This window comes from Haematobia irritans, chromosome 2, assembly GCF_050003625.1.
Source record: "Haematobia irritans isolate KBUSLIRL chromosome 2, ASM5000362v1, whole genome shotgun sequence".
Lineage (NCBI taxonomy): Eukaryota > Metazoa > Arthropoda > Insecta > Diptera > Muscidae > Haematobia > Haematobia irritans.
In genome coordinates this window covers 223,306,514-223,314,154 of record NC_134398.1, presented here as the reverse complement: position 1 = coordinate 223,314,154, position 7,641 = coordinate 223,306,514, and positions in this window count along the sequence as shown.

Sequence of the window (7,641 nt, the reverse complement as noted above, 5' to 3'; positions counted from 1 at the left end):
CTTCGAACTTGACCTGCCTGCAACCAAGAAAACGAATCTGTGCCAAATTTCAGGACGATAGCGCAATTATTGAAGGCTGTAGCGTGATTACAACAGACAGACAGACGGACATGCTTATTTCGTCCTAGAATTTCTCCCTGATCAATAATATATATATACATTATATAGTCGGAAATCGATATTTCGATGTGTTACACACGGAATGACAAACTTATTATACCCCCATCACCATTGTATGGTGGTGGGTATAAAAAACTTTAAACCAAAGACACTAAATCCTTAAATTAACTCTTAGCCTACATTTAAAGCGTTTTTATCTTAAAGCTATAGTTACTTTGATTTTGGTGTATATGGGCATATTCTATCGATTTGCCAAGGAAAGTTCGAAGGTTAGCTTGGGTAGGTTAGGTTAGGTGGCAGCCCGATGTATCAGGCTCACTTAGACTATTCAGTCCATTGTGATACCACATTGGTGAACTTCTCTCTTATCACTGAGTGCTGCCCGATTCCGTGTTAAGCTCAATGACAAGGGACCTCCTTTTTATAGCCGAGTCCGAACGGCGTTCCACATTGCAGTGAAACCACTTAGAGAAGCTTTGAAACCCTCAGAAATGTCACCAGCATTACTGAGGTGGGATAATCCACCACGGGCATGCTAGCCATTGCACCACGGTAGCTTGGGTAAAATGGCGGCTTGTTATTTGTTTAGACTCACTCAAATACAAAGGACCTTCATTTTATAGCTAACTCCAAAAGGAGTTTTAAATTACAGTAAAATATTTAGAGAAACTTTGGAACACTCAAAAATGTCACCAGCATTACTGGGAGGGGATAATGCACCACTGATATTTTATACACCTGATTTCTGTTCTCTCTTATTTGGCTAGCGTTGATCCTATTTAAAAGTGTTAAAGTGTTTTCCCTCTCCTCAGCATCCTTTAAGTTTTTGGTATGGTCTCCGTGAACAATGCATTGAGCTACCGGATGTTTTATGAAAAGGCAATCCACACACATTCTCACTTAGCCATTCCACAAAAAGAAAAAGAGAAACAAATGTGGCAAAAAGAAAACAAGCACTACTATAACAATTGAAGAGACCGAAAAGGACATTACACAAACGAAATAATAACACCAACAGTCATTTTTGTTTTGTTTCGACATTTTTTTTTTTTGGTTTTTTCTGAATATGCAGTCATCGTTATAACAATGGAGGCGTAAAATACCAGAGTCTATTTTTTAACCAACTTTGTTTCCTTCCAGTGGCACACTTGTGGAAAACAATTGCTGTCGATGCTGGTAGCACTAAAGTTTACATATACTAGTGTAGCGTTGCATGCGTGTGTGTACGTGTGTGTGTGATGTGTAACAACCCGCTTGTTCAAGTAACTAGTTATTGACTATTAAATTCACCTATCACCAATAAGTACCACTAGTTACTCCCAAATCTACTCGACATGTATTTAACTGGTGAATTTAACATGGGGATGTCATTGGAGGGAGCCAATTGGATATCCTTAGCATTACGTTTAGCACAAGAAATAAGTAGTAACTGTGGGATACATATATAAATACCTTCATTTCAGTATTGTAATAATTATACCACAAATCGATTAAAATATAATTTGATTATTTTAATTTATTTATTAACATGAATTATAAAAAATTATATATATATATATATATATATATATATATATATATATATATATATATATATATATATATATATATATATATATATATATATATATATATATATATATATATATATATATATATATATATATATATATATATATATATATATATATATATATATATATATATATATATTTCACAAATATATTTAAAGGTAAAATTAAAAAATACAAAACATAAAACTTAATTTAAATACATAATAGAAAGGTGTCTTTACGGGAACGCACCGCATAGCATGTACATCTGAATGATAGTGGTACCTGAAAATAAAGAATATAATTAACAAAATAATGCAAAATGTATATAATATTATTAGTGTACTTACTAAAAAAACTTCCGCAATATATCCAAACACGTTTTTATTAAATTGTTTTCTAATGCTCTGCAAAAAACGTCTTGCTACGAAACCAACAGAAAACTAACTAAATTATGAGTTTCTGAAAATTCTAAAGTATTGAGATGAGCTTTGTTGTTTTTTGTTGTTCTTCAAAATAACGGATAATTATCTCAGAGTGCTGTAAAAATTGTCCAGCAAATAAGAGAGTTCTCCCGCGTCGATTTTACAGGCAACCAGTTATCTGTGTTATAATTATTCGACTATTCCAAGGATTACTTATCTCCTCTTAAATAACCAGTCAACCTTGTAGTTGTTTATATAAATAGCGAAAATGCGACAATGGCTTCTTGCCGAACAAGCGGGAAGCTGTTGTATCCTTTAGTTAACATTCACTGGATTCCGATAAAGCCCAAAGAACAGATGCTCATGTGCTCATTCATTGGATTAGCAGTGCCAAGCGCGTATCTCAATGATTTCGAATTCTTTTGAAAATAACTCTTTTTTGTATGTAGCATTTTTCGTTTGTGTGTGTGTGTGTGAATCATTTGAACAGATTCACATAGCTGATTTTGCAGATTTTTTTTACCATCGGATTATAGGGTATTTGGGGTGTCATGCTCTAATGAAAGCTGTGGTAATCTGAATGTTAACAGTATTTAACACTATTTACAGTATTTTTTTATACCCTCCACCATAGGATGGGGGTATATTAACTTTGTCATTCCGTTTGTAACACATCGAAATATTGCTCTAAGACCCCATAAAGTATATATATTCTGGGTCGTGGTGAAATCCTGAGTCGATCTAAGCATGTCCGTCCGTCCGTCCGTCTGTCCGTCTGTCCGGCTGTCCGTCCGTCTGTGGAAATCACGCTAACTTCCGAACGAAACTAGCTATCGACTTGAAACTTGGCACAAGTAGTTGTTATTAATGTAGGTCGGATGGTATTGAAAATGGGCCATATCGGCCCACATTTACGTATAGCCCCCATATAAACCGATCCCCAAATTTGGCTTGCGGAGCCTTCCGGAGCAGCAAAATTCATCCGATCCGGTTGAAATTTGGTACGTGGTCTAAGTATACGGTCTCTAACAACCATGAAAAAATTGGTCCATATCGGTCCATAATTATATATAGCCCCCATATAAACCGATCCCCAGATTTGAACTCCGGAGCCTCTTGGAGGGGCAAAATTCATCCGATCCGGTTGAAATTTGGTACCTGATGTTAGTATACGGTCTCTAACAACCATGCAAAAATTGGTCCATATCGGTCCATAAATATATATAGCTCCCATATAAACCGATCCCCAGATTTGACCTCCGGAGCCTCTTGGAGGAGCAAACTTCATCCTACCCGATTGAAATTTGGTACGTGGTGTTAGTATATGGTCTCTAACAAACATGCAAAAACTGGTCCATATCGGTCCATAATTATATATAGCTCCCATCATTAGCGTAGCTAGACAATTTTCCTAGGGGGGGCTATAGCCCCCCTAGCTAAAACTTTATAGACTGAACTTATAGGTTCAACTAATGTTTTATTTCATAAAATTGAATAAATAATAGACATCAAATTAACTCGACAATCAATTTATAATAAAGCAACTAAAAGTGCCCTACGGGAAATTGGTGCAAATTGCCACTGACGGACCTATCACAGAACTGGTGCCTGTGCTCCAGTTAGTTGCAACTTTCACATTTAGTGAAATAAAATTATCAGAATGACCTTTTGTTCGATATATTTCAAAAGTTTTTTTTTGCATTTCGGGTTCGATTAGGAGCCCAAATTGAAAGATATTTCTAAGAGTTTGTCCGAGACTGGTTCCTGAGGACCTGTTTATGGGGTGCTCCTGCTAAATTGTCCCAGGACGTGTCCTTTGGGATGAGTCCAAGACGCGTCCTAAAATGTAAATTTACTCCGTCAATGACAAACCCATGTTAAAGTGGACGGTCCCTTCCATACGTTTTGACCAAAACTGGGACTGGTCCATACACACCAGGGACTAGTCCTGTACCAGTTCTGTGGTTGATCCATTTCCCGTAGGGTAGTTCCATACTTTTTCCAGCAAAAAATTGGGAGTTGTTCTAAAGGCACAACATTAAAAGCACTTACAAAACTGTCCTCACAAAGAAGTTAACTATTTTAACTACACAGGAAGTTTTTTTACTTAATTTTTTTTCATATTTTAATGCGTAATTTTTTGTTTCCTTTTTTCAAATAGTTTATAAAAAACAGTAAGAATAAATAAAATGGTACAAATTATTCAAATTTTGCCACAAAAATGCTACATCCATTAAAGAAAAATCGATAATATTTGAAAATATTCGAGGGAAAACGTTTCAAACAAGCGTTAAAATCATAAATCAAATTAAAAATCATAAATAAGTATAAAAATTATTTATTTGGGAAAATATCACAATTCACATTCAAAACACTGAATTCAGATCACACCTTAAGAAGTGATGCAAATTCATTGCAACGCTGTTGAAACGGTGGACATTCGTTCTATGACAAGTTCATATTACATTCATCGCTTCTCCGCCAATTTTGTACCACTTCCAGACCCAAAAAGAACATTTTCACTTCTTTTTTGGCGACGCTTTTTTGCAGCATTATTAAGATATTAATTTATGAAAGAATAGTTTTAATATCAATTACTATTTTTTGATTAAATTGACTAAACCAGACTAAACAAAATAATAAAGAAGCTTCAGTTATTCAACTAAATCATAAGTTCAACCACAGCTTTATTTCATAAATATCAGACTTCTACCACAACCCAAGTAATTCAATTGGGCATGAAAGTCTTTAGTGGAACTTTGTGCGTTGTACGAGTATATACTTGTTTAATTTTTATAAAAATGTGAAATTGTAAATAGGTTTCAAATTCTGGGGGGGGGGCTAAAATTTTTCTGGGGGGTCTAAGCCCCCTCCCCAGAGGCCTTCCTACGCTTATGGCTCCCATATAAACCGATCCCCAGATTTGACCTCCGGAGCCTCTTGGAGGGGCAAAATTCATCCGATCCGTTTGAAATTGGGTACCTGATGTTAGTATACGGTATCTAACAAGCATGCAAAAATTGGTCCATATCGGTCCATAATTATATATAGCTCCCATATAAACCGATCCCCAGATTTGAACTCTGGAGCCTCTTGGATGAGCAAAATTCATCCGATCCAATTGAAATTTAGTACGTGGTGTTAGTATATGGTCTCTAACAACCATGCAAAAATTGGTCCATATCGGTCCATAATTATATATAGCTCCCATATAAACCGATCCCCAGATTTGAACTCTGGAGCCTCTTGGATGAGCAAAATTCATCCGATCCAATTGAAATTTAGTACGTGGTGTTAGTATATGGTCTCTAACAACCATGCAAAAATTGGTCCATATCGGTCCATAATTATATATAGCTCCCATATAAACCGATCCCCAGATTTGAACTCTGGAGCCTCTTGGATGAGCAAAATTCATCCGATCCAATTGAAATTTAGTACGTGGTGTTAGTATATGGTCTCTAACAACCATGCAAAAATTGGTCCATATCGGTCCATAATTATATATAGCTCCCATATAAACCGATCCCCAGATTTGACCTCCGGCGCCTCTTGGAGGAGCAAAAGTCATCCGATGCGGTTGAAATTTGGTACATTTCGTTAGTATATGGCCTCTAACAGCCATGTAAAAATTGTCAAATTTTATTACTATAGAAAGTTTTGTCAAAATTTCATTTCTATAGAAAGTTTTGTAAAAAGTTTGTTTCTATAGCAATGTTTGTCAACATTTTATTTCCATAGAAAATTTTGTCAAAATTTTATTTCTATAGAAAATTTTGTAAAAAATTTATTTCTGTAGAAAATTTTGTCAACATTTTATTTCTATAGACAATTTTGTCAACATTTTATTTTTATAGAAAATTTTGTCAAAATTTTATTGCTATAGAAAATTTTGTCAACATTTTACTTCCATAGAAAATTTTGTCAACATTTTATTTCTATAGAAAATTTTGTCAAGTTTTTATTTCTATAGAAAATTTTGTCAAAATTTTATTTCTATAGAAAATTTTGTCAAAATTTTATTTCTATAGAAAATTTTGTCAAGTTTTCATTTCTATAGAAAATTTTGTCAAGTTTTCATTTCTATAGAGAATTGTGTCAAACTATATAATATACGTATTTAATCGGCCTTTTTTTTGTTTAATATATACCCCTTATGGACTAACTTACAATTTAGAAGACAGTGTTAAAAAGTTTTACGATACCTTGCCATCGGCAAGTGTTATCGCAACCCAAGTAATTCGATTGTGGATGACAGCCTTTAGTAGAAGTTCCTACACGGTTGAAAAAGACTGTTTTTCATATGTTTGGCTATAAACATTATATGTTTGGAACACAAATTTTTAAACACAATATTTTTGAGTGCAAGCATATAATGTTCATAATCTAGCATAACATGTTTGGGACATATATGTTAATATGTTAGAACATATTATGTTTGGGACATAAAATGTTTGTAAATATAATATGCTTGAATGCAAATATATATTAATTTAGAAATAGCCTATAAACATATATGTGTTTAGTAGATTGGAGCGCTATTTAACAGGGAGCGATATTGAATTAAGTTGGGGGTTGTTGCTTGTTATTACAAAATTAACATTTTATTTTTCCTTGGGCAATTGATCAGCTACTTCTTTGATCCTTACAAACTGTGTGGTCCGCTGTTCGAATCCCCGTCCGGCAAAAGGTAAAATTAAAATAAAAACAAGTATATACGGCCGTAAGTTCGCCCAGGCCGAAGCTTATGTACCCTCCATCATGGATTGCGTAGAAACTTCTTCTAAACACTGCCACCCACAATCGAATTACTTAAGTTGCGGTAACGCTTGCCGATGGAAAGGTATCTTAAAACCTCCTAACACCATCTTCTAAATTGTATGTAAGTCCATACGTGGTATATATTAAATCAAAAAAGATCGATCCAATACGTATATAATTCAGTTTGACAAAGTAGACATAAAATTTTGACAAAATTTTCTACAGAAATAAAATTTTAACAAAATTTTCTATAGAAATAAAATTTTCACAAAATTTTCTATAGAAATAAAAATTTTCACAAAATTTTCTATAGAAAGAAAATTTTGACAAAAATGTCTACAGAAATAAAATTTTAACAAAATTTTCTATAGAAATAAACTTTTGACAAAATTTTCTATAGAAATAAAATCTTGGTAGATTATTTTTGGCTCGAGTGGCAACCATGATTATGAACCGAATAAAATTTGAACAAAATTTTCTATAGAAATAAAATTTTGACAATGATGAAAATTTTATTATGAACCGAATAAAATTTTAACAAAATTTTCTCTAGAAATAAAATTTTGACAAAATTTTCTATAAAAATAAAATTTTGGTAGATTATTTTTGGCTCTAGTGGCAACCATGATTATGAACCGATATGGACCACTTTTTGTGTGATTGGACCAATTTTGGTATGGTTGTTAGCGACCATATACTAACACCACGTTCCTAATTTGAACCGGATCGGATGAATTTTGCTCCTCCAAGAGGCTCTAGAGGTCAAATCTGGAGAACGTTTT